At 38.8% G+C, this 19,267-nt stretch overlaps 1 pseudogene; it reads left to right on the forward strand.

The window, feature by feature from the left end:
* The first annotated feature begins 335 nt into the window (after nt 1–335).
* LOC104120497 (subtilisin-like protease 3) lies at nt 336–16,544 on the forward strand (annotated as a pseudogene).
* The last annotated feature ends 2,723 nt before the right edge of the window (nt 16,545–19,267 follow it).

The raw sequence follows: 19,267 nt of genomic DNA on the forward strand, positions 1-19,267 counted from the left end.
AGTTGAGGTTAACTAGAACTCTTCCACCAAGGAAGAGTATAGCATTGGAACTTTAGTTATTTTCTATTCTACTAACTCTATATATTACAGGATGTTCTCACTCTATGATTAGCTGTTACTCATGGACAACTATTCAGAGCCCTTTAGAAACTTATATAGTTCACGTTGAGTCCCCAGAAAGCCAAATTTCCACTCAATCATCATTAATGGATTTGGAGAGCTGGTACCACTCTTTCTTGCAAAAGTCCATAGCAAGCTCTAGCTCAAACGAAGAGTCGCGGTTGATTCATTCGTATCGAAATGTGATGAAAGGCTTTTCTTCACGATTATCAGCATAACAAGTGAAGGAAATGGAGAAGAAACTAGGCTTTGTATCTGCACAGCCACAAAGGATATTGTCTATACACACTACTCATAGTCCAAGTTTTCTTGTATTGCAGCAGAACATGGGTTTATGGAAGGATTGAAACTATGGAAAAGGTATGATTATTGGATTCCTGGATACTGACATTTCGCCTGACCATCATTCATTTAACAATGATGGAATGCTTCCTCCATCTGCTAAATGGAAGGGCAAGTGTGAATCTAATTTCACTACAAAGTGTAACAACAAGCTCATTGGTGCGAGGTCCTACATACAAAACAGTCATTCACCAATAGATGATGTTGTACATGGAACCCACACTTTGCTGGAGGTTTTGTGGAAGGTGCCAATGTGTATGGGAATGCTAACGGCAGTGCAGTTGGGGTTGCCCCTCTTGCTCGTTTGGCAATTTATAAGGTTTGTGACTCTTCTGGTTGCGCTGACAGTGATATTTTAGCTGCCATGGACGTAGCTATTGATGATGGTGTTGACATCCTATCTTTTTCCCTTGGTGAAGGTAGTCGTAACTATTGCGGAAGTCGAATATATAGAGAGTGATTAAATCACAACTACTATATCTAAAAGTAGCTAATAAATAGTAAATGAGACAATAATAAAATGAACACCAAAAATTAACGAGGTTCGGCAAAATTTGATTTTTGCCTAGTCCTCGGACACAATCAACTTAAATTTATTTCACTCTAAAAATACAAGTAAAATACTACAATAGAGAAAGAAGATTCAAATGCCTTAGGAGATAAGAAGGCAAGTGAGAGATATTTACAAATGAACAAAACCCTTTCTATTTATAGAAGGGAAATGGCCTTAATAATATCATGCATGACATCATATTAAGTGTGAACATGCAATGTAAATGCATGAAAAATGCATCTACCAATTTCTTCCTAAAAGGAGGCATCAAATATTCATATTAGTTTACATTAATCTTGTCAAATTCAATAGTAACTTTGATAATGAGGAGCAAGAGGAGTGCTAACCGACTTCGCATATGGCACTCTTGACATATACTCTCATTCAGCTTCATTCTTCGGCGACATAGCAGCACTAAGCTTAAAGTGAGGAGCAAGAGGAGTACTAACCGACTTCGTATTCTCATTCATGCCAAATCGATCTATTACTCTCTTCAAGTATTCTTTCTGAGATAGATAGAGTTTCTTTGAATGTCTATCTCTTTTTATCTCCATGCCAAGAATTTTCTTCGCCTTACCTAAATCCTTCATCTCGAACTCCTTTCTTAGTTGTATCTTCAACTTCTCAATTTCCTCTTGACTTTTGGAAGCTATCAACATATCATCAATGTATAGGAGAAGATATATGAAGGATCTATCTTTAATCTTGCGCAAATACACACAATGATCGTATTTGCTTCTTCTGTACTTCTGCCACAACATAAACTTGTCAAATTGTTTGTACCATTGTCTAGAAGATTGTTTCAATCCGTAGAATGATTTTTCAAGTTTGCACACCATATTTTCCTTTTCAGCAACTTTGAATCCTTCTGGCTGAGTCATATAGATTTCTTCTTCCAAGTCTCCATGTAAAAATGCAGTTTTTACATCTAACTAAACTAGTTTCAAATTCAACTGTGCTACCAAAGCCAACAAAACTCTAATGGACGAGTGTTTCATGATCGGAGAAAATACGTCATTGTAACCAATTCCCTCCTTTTGAGCGTACCCTTTGGCCACCAATCTTGCTTTGCAGCGAACATCTTCTTGGTTAGGAAATCCTTCTTTCTTTGCAAATACCCATTTGCACCCAATTACTTTCTTCCCCTTCGGGAGATTGGCCAATTTCCATGTATGATTATGATGAAGGGACTGCATTTCTTCATTTATGAAAATCCTCCACTTATCTTCTTTTGAACTTTGGACTGCGTCTTTATAAGTGGTAGAAACATCATCAGCTACAATTGAGGTTGCACAAGCCACAGTCTCTATGAGACGAACAAGTTTCTTTATTGTTCTTTTTGGCTTGCTGGTTGCTATTGATTCAAGTTATTGTTGGGGTTCTTGAGTTGGAATCTCCCCTTCCACTGACTCTTCTTCCAAGGGAAAATCTTCTATCGTTTCCTCGTTTTCTCCCTGTGTTGGGAAAATTAATTTTCCCTCAACTCCACCTGCTTTGAAGTACCATCAGTTTGTTTGACATCTTCAACTGTCACCTTATCTATTATGGCAGATTCATCAAAGGTAACATCTCTGCTGAATATAATTTTTCTTGTCTCTGGACACCATAATCGGTATCCTTTGACTCCAGAAGTAATTCCCATAAATATAGCTTTCTTTGCTCTCGGATCCAATTTTGACTCTTTCACATGATGGTATGCAATTGAGCCAAACACATATAAAAAATTATAATCTTCAGCAGGTTTTCCATACCATTTTTCAAATGGTGTCTTGCCACCAATAGCGGCAGATGGTAGGCGATTAATGAGGTGGCATGCATATGTTATTGTCTCAGCCAAAAATTCTTTGCCCAAGCCAGCATTGGACAATATACACCAAACCTTCTCCAGCAAAGTCTGGTTCATGCGTTCTGCCCCTCCATTCTGTTGTGGTGTATTTCTGACGGTGAAATGTCTCAAAATGCCATCATCTTCACAAATCTTATTGTAAAGATCATTTTTGTATTCTCCACCATTATCTGTGCGAAGACACTTTATCTTTCTGCATGTTTGAGTCTCTATCATCGCCTTCCATTTGAGAAAATTTCCCAGTACCTCATCTTTGGTTTTCATAGTATACACCCACACTCTTCGGGAAAAGTCATCAATAAAGGTTACAAAATAGTGTTTCCCACCTAATGAAGGTGTTTTGGAAGCACCCCAAACATCAGAGTGAACATAATCCAAAGTACCTTTAGTATTACGGATAGCTGTTTCAAATTTAACCCTTGTCTGTTTTCCCTTGACATAATGCTCACAAAACTCCAAATTGCAAGTCTTTACTCCTTTTAACAATCCTTGATCTGATAAAAGTTTCAAGGATTTTCCTCCAGCATGTCCCAAGCGCATGTGCCATAGCTTGGTTGCTTCTGCCTCCTTGGCATCACTGGATGTCACTGTTGCTGTCCCAATAACTGTACTACCGCAATAGTGGTACATGTTATTATTTTTCCGAATTCCCTTCATTATCACTAGTGCACTAGAGCATATTCTCGTTACCCCATTTTCTGCAACGACTTTGAGCCCCTTTGACTCTAGGGCTCCTACGGAAATGAGATTTTTCTTCAATTCCGATACGTATCGAACATCTATTAATGTTATGATCAATCTATCATGGTTCCTTAATCAGATTGAACCAATACCATATGCGGTAAGAGGATTGTTATTTGCGGTGTGAATAACTCTACATTCTCCTTCTTGAAAATTAACGAACCAGTCCTTATTGGGACACATATGATAGCTACAAGCTGAATCCATCAGTCATATGTCAGATGGTTTGAATGGCTCAGTTGTAACTAGTGAGAAATCAGAGTCGTCACAATCAACTACATTTGAATCCATGACAGCCTTCCCATTGTTAGGTTTGGCCTTGTTTTTCAACTTTGGACAGTTTTTCTTCCAGTGCCCCTTTTCTCGGCAAAAGGCTCATTCATCTTTGCTAGGTCTGGATCTTGACTTGGATCTTCCTTTCTTCGTTCTCATATGATTTTGAGAACGATCTCTCATGACCAGTGCTTCTCCTTCTCCACTCTTTTGTTTTTCTCTCTTTATTTGTTCATAGTTGTACAAGGCAGAACAAACTTCTTTGAAAGACACTTCATCATTCCCATGAAGTATAGTAGTTTCGAGGTGCTCGTACTCATCAGGAAGTGAACTTAATAACATTAAGGCCATATCTCCATCACTAAAAGTCACGTCCATATTTTGCAAATCTGTCACCAACTTATTAAAGATGGTGATATGATCATTCATTATAGTACCAAAAACATATGTGAAGCGTAACCGTCTTTTTTTCATGTAAAGTTTTTTTTGACTGTTTTTCTTCAAGAATTTATCCTCCAACGCATTCCACAATTTACTTGCAGAAGTTTCTTTTGTGTATAGATACTTCTGTTCTCTTGCGAGGTAAGATCGAATGGTACCACAAGCAATGCGGTTGATAATCTTCCAATCTCCTTCTCCGATATTGTTTGGTTTCTTTTCTTCTATGGAAATATCTAGCCCTTGTTGAAAAAGGACATCAAGAACCTCAGCTTGCCACATCTCGAAATGTCCTGATCCGTCAAAAATTTCAACTGCAAATTTCGCATTTGACATAATTCTTGTCATAAGCGAAAATGCAAATGACGTATTACTGACACTCGATGTGGACTCTTCATTTTTATTATCTCCCATTTTTGCTACAGATACTATTTATTTGCTGACAGTACAGAATACCAAAGTAATTCTTTTCTGATATGGAAGTTCAGACTATGCTGCAACCACAGAGCATACTAAGATAGAACCTTGGCTCTGATACAAATTGTTGCGGAAGCCGAATATATATAGAGTGATTAAATCACAACTACTATATCTAACTACCTCGGACACAATCAACTCAAATTTATTTCACTCCAAAAATACAAGTGAAATACTAAAAGAGAGAAAGAAGATTCAAATGACTTAGGAGATAAGAAGGCAAGTGAGAGATGTTTACAAATGAACAAAACTCTTGCTATTTATAGAAGAAAAATAGCCTTAATAATATCATGCATGACATCATATTAAGTATGAACATGCAATGTAAATGTATGAAAAATGCATCTACCAATTTCTTCCTAAAAGGAGGCTTCAAATGTTCACACTAGTTTACATTAATCTTGTCAAATTCAACAGTAACTTTGATGATGATCCCATCACGCTTGGTGCATATAGTGCAACAGAAAGAGGCATTCTTGTAAGTTGCTCCGCTGGTAATAAGGGTCCACTAGATAGAAATCTTGCAAATGAAGCCCCATGGATTCTGACGCTAGGTGCTAGCACTGTTGATAGGAAAATTAAGGCTACTATTAAGCTTGGAAACAATAAAGAGTTCGAGGGCAAATCAGCCTTTCATGCAAAGGCTTCCAATGTAACCTTTTTCCCTCTATTTGATACTTCAAATGACATTGTGATGGGTTTAAAGTATCTTAGATTTATGTTTTGATGATCTAACAAACTTATTGTCAAGAACCAGATAAAGGACCTAATGCACACTTGGTATATTTATCCATCAATGGACTTAAGCTAATGTGAGCTGTATGACTTCAGATAGAAAAGAACCAACTCAGGGACCTGATCCCTTGGAGCTTCCCTGACAGCAGTACGAAGTCAACTCTACAGTTGGAAAGTGACTTCCTGCATTGTACATGCTACAGTACTGAAACAGTGCAGCAGTCACTTCCCATTGGGAAGGGCTTTTTACCAACCAAGTGTTTACATCATCTAAGTGATGTCATTCAAAGGATATTAATAAGAAGCATTATAACAAAACATCACTTGAACACTTGTGATATTCAAACAAAAGCATTCAAGATCTGATTATCCAGCATTGAAGTCACAAGTGCATCAAGAACAAAGTGCAACACTACTACGGACCAGTTCCATAACAAGTCTTTTATATGTCCTTAGTTGAGTTGTATCTTTGTATTGGTTATTTATTGTAATTCCTACTTTGCTTATCTAGAAGCTTAAATTAGGAACCTCAAAAACCACAAACCCGTAGAGCTTGTGTCGTGACTAGAGTTAGTCATGAGTTGAAGTCTTTGTAATAGGTTTATTACAAAGTGGCTTGTAATAGGTGTATTGCAAGTTAGTGAGGGATTAAGAGTTTAATTCCTAGGTTGCAATAGGTTGTAATCTAAAGATTGCTCAGTAGTGAAGTTGAAATCCTACCAGTGTAGGTCGTGATTTTTTTTTATCCCCTTGAGCAGGGAGTTTTCCACATAAAAATTTCTCGTGTCATTTACTTACTGTTAGATTAGCTAGTTCTGTGGGAATTGTTATTGGACCAGGTCTCTATACAGTTTAGTGAACTCATACATTCTATCAATTGGTATCAGAGCAGGTTCTTTATAAAAGGTTAACACCTAAAGAGGATCCTCACCATGGCTGCTCCACCAAACTTCGAGGAAGGACAATCAACTTACAGGACCCCAAGATTCAACAGCCAATACTATGGGTGGTGGAAGACTCGAATGCATGACTTCCTAATGGTAGAAGACTCCGAGTTATGGGATGTTATTTGTGATGGTCCATATGTCCCAACAAAGAAGGTAGGAGAACCTGCTATAATGGTGTCGAAAACCAGGAAGGAGTACAATGACGCTGACAGGAAAAGTGTAGAGAAGTACTTTCGCGCCAAAAAGATTTTGGTGTGTGGTATAGGACCTGATGAATATAACAGGATTTCAGCTTGTTAGTCTGCCAAGGAGATATGGGAAGCTTTACAAACGACACATGAAGGAACTACTCAAGTAAAGCAGTCCAAGATCGATATGCTCACCACTGAGTATGAGCTCTTTATAATGAAGGATGATGAATCCATTCAAGACATGCATACTCGATTCACTTCCATTATAAATGAGCTACACTCTTTTGGAGAAATCATTCCTAGGAACAAGCTCGTGAGGAAGGTTCTTAACATTTAACCCAGCTCTTGGGAAAGTAAGGTGAATGTTATCACTGAAGCCAAGGATCTGCAGACATTGACTATGGATAAGCTAGTTGGGAATCTGAAAACCTACGAGATGAAGAGAAAGAAGGACAGTGAAAGAAGAGAACTAAAGAAGGAGAAGAACCTGGTACTCAAAGCTGAAAATAATGATTCGAGTGAGGAGGATAGTGACATGGCATACCTTACCAGAAGGTTTCAGAAAATGGTTCGAAGAAATGGAGGTATACCAAAGAGATGCAGTTCCAGTAAACCAAAGAATTATGACCTCAGTCATAAGTGTGGAAAGCCAGGGCATTTCATCAAAGACTGTCCTCTTATGAAGCAAGAGCATTTCAAGCACAACTCTGATAAAGCAGCCAAGAGGAACCCGATTCCTAACAAATACTTCAAAAGGAAAAATATAGCTGGCAATATTGTGAAGCAAGCTCTTGTAGCATGGGGAGACTCCTCTAGTGAATCAGAAGAAGAAAATGATGCAGGTGATAGTTCCATGATGGCAGTTGAAAATGAAGCAAATGAATATGACTCAATATTTTCTTTGATGGCTCATTTAGACGATGATGAAGATGATGACAATGATGAGGTAAACTTTATGGATGTTCAGAGGAATCTGAAATCCTACTCTCCCAAGTAACTCATGTCATTAGCTAATATTTTGATTGATGCATATCATAGTCTTGTGAGTGATAAGGATGCCTTGACCATAGAGTTAGGAGATGCTGAGCAGACTAGAGATGACTTAGTGGTTTGTGCAGTTGACCTGAAGGAAACTATAGAAAATCTAAAAAAATGAGAAGGAGGTTCTAATAGAAATAATTGCTAGTGTAGAACATGAAAGATATGATTTAATGGTAGTTGTAGTTGACTTGAAAGAAACCACAGAGAACTTTAGTAAAGAAAAGAATGCCTTAGTGGAGAAAGCTACCATTACTGAGCAAGAAAGTGATGATCTCTTAGTGGTAATTGTAGAGCTTGAGAAAACAATTGAGGGACTTAAAGCAGAATGTAAGCCTGGAAATTCTGAAAAAGGGAAGGAAGTAGCTAGTGAGGCACATATTAAACTTGAAAATGAGCTGAATAATGTGAAAACTAGTCTGTGTGCATGATCTTGAGAAATCTCTTAAGTGGACCTGGTCCTTAGATGCTATTACTTCCATGTACTTTAATAATGGTAGAAACAGGCAGGGAATAGGGTTCCAAAGGGAGAAAGTTTCCTATAACCCTCATAGCAAGTACGTCAATGTACCTAATAAGTGGCTTTGTACCCACTGTGGTAACAATGGGCATTTCAAGGAAAATTGCCAAGCAGAGTCTGGTCTGTTCAGAAAAACAAAGTTTTTGCTAAAAAAGTAACTAGTGGAAGACGACCAGGTGCCACTCACAAAAAACACATGTTGCCTGCATGGACTAGAAGAACTCTCATTCATCCTTTTTCTCATTACAAGGGACCCAAACTTGTTTGGGTTCCTAAATCTTACCCTTGATTTATCTGTGCAGGGAACAGTGAAAGGAAGCAGTCAACAATGGATTATGGACAGTGGATGCTCTAAGCATATGACTGGGAATACCATGGACTTCCTTTCACTAAAAGCCCTGCAAGGAGGGAATGTATCCTTTGGAAATGGGAAAAAGGGGTACATTCTTGGTATTGGAAAAGTTGGAAAGTCTCTCTCACACTCAATTGAGAACGTGTACTATGTAAATGGTCTGAAGTATAGTCCTCTTGAATGTTTCTCAAATCTGTGATAAAGGAAACAAGGTGGAATTTTTGTCAAAGGTGTGCACAGTTACTAATCTGGTAACTGGTAAAGTGGTACTAGTGGCTAAAAGATACAAGAACATCTACGTTGCTGATTTTGAGTCCCTACAAAGTGGTGATATGAGCTGCTTGAAAGCAGTTGATGATGATGCAGAGTTATGGCACAGAAGGTTGGGACATGCAAACTTCTCTCTTCTGAACAAGCTGATACAGAAAGACCTGGTTCGTGGATTGCCAAATTCAAAATTCAAGGAGCACAGAGTGTGATGCATGTGCTAGAGGAAAGCATGTGAAATCTTCATTCAAGCCAAAGAAGAATGTCAGCACATCAAAGCCACTTGAACTCCTTCATATGGATCTATGTGGCCCTATGAGAGTGCCAAGCAGAGGAGGAAAAAGATATATTTTTGTGATAGTAGATGACTACTCAAGATTCACTTGGACACTGTTTCTCATAACCAAGGATGAGACCTTCAAAGTGTTTGCAGCCTTTGTCAAGAAAATCCAAGTAAAGATGGAATCAAAAGTGGCTTGCATCAGATCCGATCATGGAGCAGAATTTTGACAATGCCAAGTTTGATGAATTCTGTAGTGAAAATGGCATCACCCACAACTTCTCAGCTCCAAGAACTCCACAGCAAAATGGAGTTGTAGAAAGGAAGAACAGAACCCTTGAAGATATGGCTAGAACAATGCTTATTGATAATGGGATAGCCAAAAACTTCTGGGCAGAAGCCATAAATACAACCTGCTACTTGGTGAACAGGTGCATGATCAGATACTTCCTGAACAAAACTCCCTATGAACTGCTCAATGGAAGGAAGCCCAATCTGACTCACCTAAGAACGTTTGGGTGCAAATGCTATGTTCTCAACAATGGAAAGGATCAGCTTGGAAAATTTGACGCCAAAAGTGATGAAGGAATTTTTCTGGAGTATTCCTCTCAAAGCAAAGCTTACAAGGTTTACAATAAAAGGACTCAGTGTGTGGAAGAAAGTGTTCATGTAATCTTCAATGAGACACTTCCATCTGGTGAGAAGAGCAACAAGGATGATCAAGACAGTAAGCCACTGCTGGTTCCAGGAGAGATCACCGACATGGCAAATGGAAAGGCAGATATGATGAGTCAAATGAAGGAGACAAATGAAGACAATGCAACCTCTTCCTCTCCAACTCAAGAGGAACTAGGTACACACATTACAACCACTGGAGCTGAAGAAAGAGTAGCTGATGCAGTTCAAAGTAACCCACAAGCAGCAGAAAGAGGAATTCAAGGGAACCATTCAGGATTATCTAGTTCCTCCATTAATGAGATTCAGGTTCCAAATTGGAAACACAAAAGATCTCATCCTCTCGATAATATAATAACCCCCCTTGATTCTGGAGTCTAAACTAGATCAAAAGCCAGAAATTCACTTGCCTTCTCAGCCTTCCTCTCCCAAATAGAACCCAAAAATATTAAGGAAGCCTTGAAGGATGCAGACTGGATCACAACTATGCAGGAGGAGTTGCATCAATTTGAAAGGAACAAAGTATGACACATGGTACCTAGACCCTCAGATAGAACCATCATAGGAACCAGATGGGTATTCAGGAACAAGCTTGATGAGCATGATGTGTGAGCTGAACTTTTTCTTGGGTCTTCAAGTGAAGCAGTCCACGAAGGGAACTTGTATTAGTCAGCAGAAATATATCAAAAAGCTTTTGAAGAGGTTTGATATGGAAGCATCAAAGGTGATCGACACCCCCATTTCCACTGCCGCTAAGATAAACATGGATGAATCTGGCTCTCCTATAAATCAAACAATGTATCGAGGCATTATTGGATCACTCCTCTACCTCACTGCCAGCAGGCCAAATATTGTATTCAGTGTGGGTTTATGTGCAAGGTTTCAATCAAATCCCAAGGAATCTCATCTAAAAGCTGCTAAAAGGATTCTGAGATATCTTAAGGGAACACGGGACTTGGTTCTGTATTACCCTTCAGGTAACAACTTTAATCTTGTTGGTTATGCTGATGCTGACTATGCAGGTTACCTTGTGGATAGGAAGAGCACATCTGGAATGGCTCATTTCCTAGGATCCTGTCTGATTTCATGGGGTACAAGGAAGCAAAATTCAGTAGCTCTCTCAACAGCTGAAGCAGAATATGTTGTTGCAGCGTCCTGCTGTGCTTAGCTCTTGTAGATCAAAAAATAAATGGAGGATTTTGGGGTATACACTGACTATGTACCTCTATTATGTGACAACACCAGTGCACTCAACATAGCAAAGAACCCGTTCCAACACAAGAGAACCAAGCACATTGATGTGAGACATCATTTTCTCAGAGACAACATGGAGAAAGGGCTTATTTGCATGAAGTTCTGTAGTACAGAAGACCAAATTGCAGATATCTTCACCAAAGCTCTAAGCAGGGATCATTTTGAGAGAAACAAGATGGCACTGGTGTTAATCAAGCCAAATTGAGAACCTGATTCCCTTCCCTATGTCTATGAAAATTACATTCATGTAAATCTAGCTAAAGTGTTTTCTGGCCAAGCTTAACTCACTTCTATACCGTTGTAGGTAGACACGGATGATGATTATAGAAGCTGAAGGAACAATGCATGAGCAGAATAAGAGAGTTGAAAATCTTTTTAAAATGACCGATCAGGAACCTAGTTCTTGTACCACAGGTTAGTAGTCTTGTGTTTTTCTCATGCGTTTCTCAAAAGAAAAAAAAATTACCTGCTACGTCATCCACCTTTTCAGACCTTGCATATCACGTCTTTTCTTTCAAATCTTTTCACTTCCCTCTGCAACGGTGCATCTTCCCACAAACCTACCGCCATTTCAGAACCCGTTTCTCTCTTCCCTCATCATTATCCTTTCCCTCCTTAAAACTCCTTCATTCCTAACCTTGAGCGAGCATCCCTCTCTCTCTCTCTCTCTCCATCCTTCCAGAATCTTCAATCTAACTATCTATCATGGTTGAAGAGCAAGCTACCCTACCCACCTTGGAAGGTAACATCTTCGACTCATCTGCCACCTTCGAAACACCACCAAAATTCCCCTCTTCCACCATTACTGACGCCGATATATCTAAACCTGATTCCCTTTCACCTCTTATCTCTCTCACCACTCCATCTGACCCTATTTCTTTGTTAAGTGTTGAGGACTCAGAAGCCTCAAAAGTCGACATTGTTTCTTCTCTGTTGCCTTATACTCTTAAAAACCAGAAGAAGGATGAAAAAAAGGATGAAACTCAACAAAAAAAGGGGTTTTTGAGGAAGATATTGATCAGTACATAAGTTCTCCAGTCTTGGACATTGTTGCTCCCATGGAGTCTCAGGAAAAGGAGGCCGCTAAAAACATATTGGCCATTGCTGCTGAGGGACTGGTGAATGAAGGACCTTCTACCTTGCCTGAGTCTCAGTAGGAAGGGACTCCGCTCTTAGGAGAAAAAGGAACAATGGTGCTCTTTGAACCACCTGCACCTGAAGAAGCTACTAGGAACCCTGCTGATGAACCTGATCCCCTCCCTGAGGAAATAGGTCAGGAATTATCTTCCCAGGTCAGCTTTGACCCTGCTTCTTCTCCTCACTTTGACACTGAGCCGTTGGAGTCTATCCCTCCTGTTGTGAGACCTAGTGATGAGGATGATCAGGATGATGTGGTTCTTAGTGCTCGCTTTAAGATTAGAAAGCCCGTGGTCACTCCTGAGCCCCCTTCTAAGAGACCTACCACAAGATTGCAAAAGAAGGAAGCTTTTGAGTCTGCCCTGAAGAAAAACAGAAGGAGTAGCAAGAAGAAGAAGAAGAAGAAGAGGCTGATGAAGGAAGGGGAAATTGTGTGTGAAAAAAATATTCCAGTAGTAGAGGTGGATGAGGATGCTCAGGAGGAACCAAGTTCCCTGGTTGAGAGATCTCAAAAAAAGAAACAATCTGTTGAGAGTGCTTCAAAGGAAGTTCTTGAAAAACCAAGTAAAAAGTCTATGAAAGGTAGTGTCAAGTCTAAGCAAGTTGTGGAGGAAGAATCTGTGTCTGATGATGATATTCTGGTAAAATAAAGTGGTAAGGGCAAGTCCATTGGCAGGTTTGGCAAAAGGAAGTTGGAAACTGTTGGGGAACCCGGTTCTACAAAAAAGGTGAAAAGTGTAAGTGTTCTAGGGAAAGAAAGGTTGAGACATCAAAAGGTTTTGTGGGGTCGCACTTTTGACCCAGAGATTTCTGAAATGGCGGGTATGAGACAAATTCTTGAGATGGTGGAATTTCAGCAGTGGGGTCATCTGTTCAAAGAGGATGTGGCCAAAGTATATGAGGATGAGGTCAAAAGCTTCTATGCTGACCTTTTCACTATTGAAGATGACCACATCTGTGTTTTAGTGAATGGAGTGGATATGGTATTGGATGCTACTATGTTGGGGGACATTCTCAAGGTTCCATCTGAAGGGTTGTCATATGTGAGAGGTGCTTGTGGCTTTAATTTTAGGCGCGCCATTGTGAAAGAAAAAGTTGTCCAGCATGGGGAACGGGTACACAAGAAGGCTCTGCTTCCTGTATACCAACTGTTGTTCGAGTTGGTTAACAAGGTTCTGCTTCCTGTATACCAACTGTTGTTCGAGTTGGTTAACAAGGTTCTGCTCCCTCGTGCTGAAAGAAGGTCCATTACTTCCAAGTCTGATCTATACTTAATGGAAGCACTAGATGAGTTCCGTTCTATCAACTTGCCTGCCATTATGATTGAACATATATAGAAAGTGGCAGCTTTCAAAGATGGGAACCATGGACTTCCGTATGGCTTTCTTCTCACGCGTGTCTTCAAGTTCTTTGATGTACCCTTAGGAAATCCCAAGATGGGGATCAGAAAACAAACCTTCTCGAAAACTACACTGGAGGAATGTGAATGTATTGAAAAGGTTGGATGAAAGGGAAGCACTTCGACGATCTTACAGCTAATCAACGCCCAGAATAGTGCCACAGAGGAGATCAGGAAGCTGAAGGCAAGAAACGCCATTCTTGAGACTCGGCTTAGTCAGGCTATAGCAGCACCAGGACCCTTCAGTTCATCAAGTGAAGAAGTTGCTCATCTGTCTAAAGAAAATGCTGAGCTCAGGCACAAGTGGAGAACCTGAGAGAGAACCTGCTCGCAGAGCAAATGTCCGCAAATGCTCGGTTTGACCTTGTTCTCAACACTCTTATTGCCTCCTCCAAGACCTCCTCCTCTAGTTCCCCCTAAGAAAATCTTCCAATGACCAGTGTCAAGTTTCTTTATTTTGTTTTGATGACTTGTGGTAGTTGTTTTTGTCTTTTTTTTTATGTGGATGGATTTCACCTATACTACTCCCGCTTTCAACAGTCCAAACTTGCCTTTGTTGTAATAGAAAAGGCTTAAGTTTTATAAAAATCAATGAAGAGTCTCTTTTGCTGTTAAATGCTTGTCTTTTTCCGTTTCTCTTTTCTATCATGTTGTGTGTACACATGTGGCATGAGTTAGCTAGGCTAGACTTCTTTATGTTGATTGCTTGCTTGTGTATTTTTAATGATGCCAAAAGAGGGAAGATAAATTGAAGGATAAATTGAAGCAGGGGGATCTAATTACGGAGTAAGCATAGAGTTCGGGGGAACTTGTGAAATTCCTGATACTTTATCTGGTTTATTGTGCTCTGCAAATGGTTGTCAATTTTTAAAGTTTGTCATCATCAAAAAGGGAGAAATTGATGGGTTTAAAGTATCTTAGATTTATGTTTTGATGATCTAACAAACTTATTGTCAAGAACCAGATAAAGGACCTAATGCACACTTGGTATATTTATCCATCAATGGACTTAAGCTAATGTGAGTTGTATGACTTCAGATAGAAAAGAACCAACTGAGGAACCTAATCTCTTGGAGCTTCCCTGACAGCAGTACGAAGTCAACTCTACAGTTGGAAAGTGACTGCCTGCACTGTACATGCTACAGTACAGAAACAGTGCAGCAGTCACTTCCCATTGGGAAGGGCTTTTTACCAACCAAATGTTTACATCATCTAAGTGATATCATTCAAAGGATATTAACAAGAAGCATTACAACAAAACATCACTTGAACACTTGTGATATTCAAACATAAGCATTCAAGATCTGATTATCCAGCATTGAAGACACAAGTGCATCAAGAACAAAGTGCAATACTACTACGGACCAGTTCCATAACAAGTCTTTTATATGTCCTTAGTTGAGTTGTATCTTTGTATTGGTTATTTATTGTAATTCCTACTTTGCTTATCTAGAAGCTTAAATTAGGAACCTCAAAAATCACAAACCCGTAGAGCTTGTGTCGTGACTAGAGTTAGTCATGAGTTGAAGTCTTTGTAATAGGTGTATTGCAAAGTGGCTTGTAATAGGTGTATTGCAAGTTAGTGAGGAGTTAAGAGTTTAATTCCTAGGTTGCAATAGGTTGTAATCTAAAGATTGCTCAGTAGTGAAGTTGAAATCCTACCAGTGTAGGTCGTGATTTTTTTTTATCCTCTTGAGCAGGGATTTTTCCACGTAAAAATCTCTCGTGTCATTTACTTACTGCTAGATTAGCTAGTTCTGTGGGAACTGTTATAGGACCAGGTCTCTATACAGTTTGGTGGACTCGTACATTCTATCACATTGATACTATTGGTTGCGATAAAGGTATGCTGGCTGACCCTGCTATTAGAGGAAAAATAGTTTTGTGCTTTGGAGGTGGTGTTAATACGAGGAGTGAAAAAGGACAAGCAGTAAAGGATGCTGGAGGTGTTGGCATGATTATCTTCAATGAGCCAGAATATTGTGTTACTACGTTAGCCGGTGCTCATGTCCTTCCTGCACTGGATATTACTTATGATGATGGAATGAAAATTCTTGACTATATGAATTCAACAAAGAAACCAGTAGCCAGAATTACATTTCAAGGAACGGTAATCGGCAATAGAAATGCACCAGTGGTTGCTTCATTTTCTTCTCGAGGACCAAGCTGGGCTAGTCCTGGAATCTTGAAGCCTGACATTATTGGTCCTGGTGTTAACATTCTTGCTGCTTGGCCTACCTCAGTTGAAAACAACACAAATACAAAATCTACCTTCAATATTATTTCTGGCACCTCCATGTCTTGTCCTCACCTCAGTGGAATAGCTGCATTGTTGAAAAGCGCACACCCCAATTGGTCTCCTGCAGCTATCAAGTCAGCAATCATGACAACTGCTAATACAGTAAACCTCGCCAACAAGCCCATCCTGGATGAAAGGCTTCTACCTGCTAACGTCTTTGCCATTGGAGCAGGACATGTCAATCCATCAAGAGCAAATGATCCGGGGCTAATTTATGATAACCCCATTCAGAGACTATATACCTTATTTGTATGGTTTGAATTACACAAATCGACAGATGAGAAACATTCTACAATGCAAGGTGAATTGCTCGGAAGTGAAAAGTATTCCCCAAGCACAACTGAATTACCCTTCATTTTCCATCACACTCGGAGCAAATTCTCAAACGTATACAACAACAGTCACTAACGTCGGGGAGGCTAAATCATTTTATAGCGTGGAGATCGTTTACCACCCCGAGTTTCAGTGACTGTTAAGCCCTCTACTCTAAAATTCTCCAAGTTGAACCAAAAGTTGACATACCGAGTGATCTTTTCCGAAACAACCAATAGTTCAAATAATGATGTAGTTCAAGGATTCTTGAAATGGGCTAGCACTACACACTCTGTAAGAAGTCCAATAGCAGTTGTGCTAGCCTAGTAAAACTGTCTGATCATTGCATTTCTGGTTTCTTTTCTTTTTAGTATTTTGTCCTTTACATTATGGAAGGCTTTGCAATTATTAAGATCTATTATGTTTTGGAAGTTTCATTAAAATATTATATTCCCATTGTAGTTGTTAATGAAATGGATGTTGTTTAATTGTTTTATGGCATCCTTTTTCTCATATGAAACTAGTCAGAAATTAACAACCAAAGAGCCACTTCTCTCATCGGCAAAGAAGGGCCACTACCAAGTTATTGTTACGTGTTGTCTTAATTTTCTTACCATACAGTTTTCCTTTGTCTTGTAGGAAAAGGTTTGGACTTCTATAAATTGAGGATCCTTATTTCTCATTCAGTAGCATCCACAATGTAATCATAAGGGGTTTGAGAGTCTTGTTTAGGGGGGAGAACTTTTCGGGACAAGTGTGTCACTTGTGTTTGCCTCTTTGTGAGGTTGTTCTCTCGATATTTTGTACTCTCTTTTATATAGTGGATTGCTCATCTCCGTTGTGGACGTAGGTCAATTGACCGAACCACATTAAATATTTGTGTCTCTTTTGTTGTTTAATTTATCGTCGTTCAAGGTTGCTTTAATAGTTTCTGCATGACACCTTACTTTTTCGGTTCTAACAGTTATGACCAACTTATCATCGAATGACTCTCGATAAGCGAAAAGTATAAAATAAATTGGGACGGAACAAGATGGATTTTATAACTTAATTTGAATATTTTTTTCATCACAAACATACTTCTTTTGCTATATTTTTAATGCTATTTAGATTTACTCAATTTTAAAAAGCTGAAAGTTCAGATTAATATAACACCAAATTGTTATGAAATTAAACATAGCCCAATCTGATATAGTTCGTTCTTGTCTACTTGTGGGATCACACACTACGTATGTTGTTGTTCAAGATTATGAAAATTGTATTAGCATTCAAACTAATAACAATTCCAATATTGAGGAAAATATAAAAAAATAAATAGACACTATCACTACATTGCGTCAATCAAGCACCACAAGTCTCAAGATATAATGTCTAGTATTTAGATGGGAATGTCAACATCCAAACAACAAAAGTTGGAGTCACAAAAACATAAAAAATTATCAAGAAAACCATTATGTCGAAGTGACGAGATTATGGAAGATTAAGGTTCAAATTCAAGCAAAGACAAAAAATAGTAGATAATTTTTATCAATCTGTCAAAATTTTAGTGGACAAAGTAACCTCATACCTTTGTCGGTGAAAAGTAGCAGGTGTCTCAGACACTAATCGAGACGCTTTGATGGACAAAGTTAGACGGGACTCAAGCACTACTTTATGATCCCAAAAGAAAAAGGAAAAAGGAGGTTGACGTGGAAAAAGAGAGTCAAGAATGAAGAAACAAAAAGAGTTGTTGCTCAAAAAGATTCAAGAGCTTTGTAATTCAAAAGAGTTAAGCATGCCAATAATGACAGAGGCCAACTCCAACTTCTAATAAGTGGACAAAATAACATCCACATGGTACATGTTATATACAGAGAAATAAAAGTTCCCAACTTTGAATCATTATAATATGCACGGAAAAAGGGAAAGCAAGGCTGAATTGACCTGGTCCTTAATTTCTTTTAGTGCCATTACCAGCTCTTTTTTGACATAGGGAATAACTTCATCTTTTTTCTTTTGGTTTCCACATACCCGCTATAGGGTCTGACTAATTTGTATTTGTGATGTGAAGTCCTACTTTTGGGGGTGGGGTGAGGGGTAAAACACTCTTTACTAAAGGCGACTCTATGTCCAAGGCTCGAACCGGAGAGTTGTAGTTAAGGATGAAGAGGTAGTTACTATTCCACTACAACTTTATCCAAAAAAAAAAGATAAGCTTAAAGGTAAACCACTTTCGTTTAGAAAAAGAAAAAGTAGAGTGATCTGTTTTTTTTTTTTTAAATCTCAAGGGACCATTGGAAGTAGTAGATAAAGATTTACAGCTCAAAAAGGATTTTCCTCTAATGAAACTCCTCCAAAACTCTAACTATGTATTAATTCCAAGTAAGTTGTGATCGGCTATATAAATTTTCACTGTCTATTTCGCTCCATATATTTTTAAGATATCAAAATTGGCTGGCTGCAAACATAGTACAGGCTTGTAGATGGTGATTAAGAATAATCAATAATATAGGAAAGAGTTCACCTATTCCTAGGTAGTAATTTGTTCACATCAATGTCCTTTTCTTTTCCTGCTTTTCTTGAGTCTTTCTTTAACTTTGTTTTTTCTTCTAATGATGGTATTCCTTTTTCAACACAACAATACTATAATCAACATGAGGTGCTTTATGTGAATTAATAATTGAAAAAGCTTCAAGAGTGTTGAACCATAAAACCAGTAAATATTAAAGGGCCAAAGCACTATATATACTACTAGTTGTTTAAAGAATTTCAATCGCATTACATTTCTCCTATTACTCAGTGAGTTCTCCTCTGCACATGCTTTTGACACATGTCCCGTCCACAAATCCAAGCTTACCATTTCCTCTCAGTGCTTACTTCATCGCCCTACTCCACAAGGCATAATTTTCTGTCCCTGTGAGCTTTATGGGAACTGGAACTAGACCTGGAGCATCGGATGCTTGAAGAAACAGCGGGTGATTATGTTCTAGCAAAGTCACTTCGTTTCTTGCCATGTATGCATTGAAGATCCACGAATCTCTAATTTCAGAGAGATTCTACTGTCATTCATCGAAACTTCGCGTTTGAGCCCT

Source organism: Nicotiana tomentosiformis, chromosome 2 (assembly GCF_000390325.3).
Source record: "Nicotiana tomentosiformis chromosome 2, ASM39032v3, whole genome shotgun sequence".
Classification (NCBI taxonomy): domain Eukaryota; kingdom Viridiplantae; phylum Streptophyta; class Magnoliopsida; order Solanales; family Solanaceae; genus Nicotiana; species Nicotiana tomentosiformis.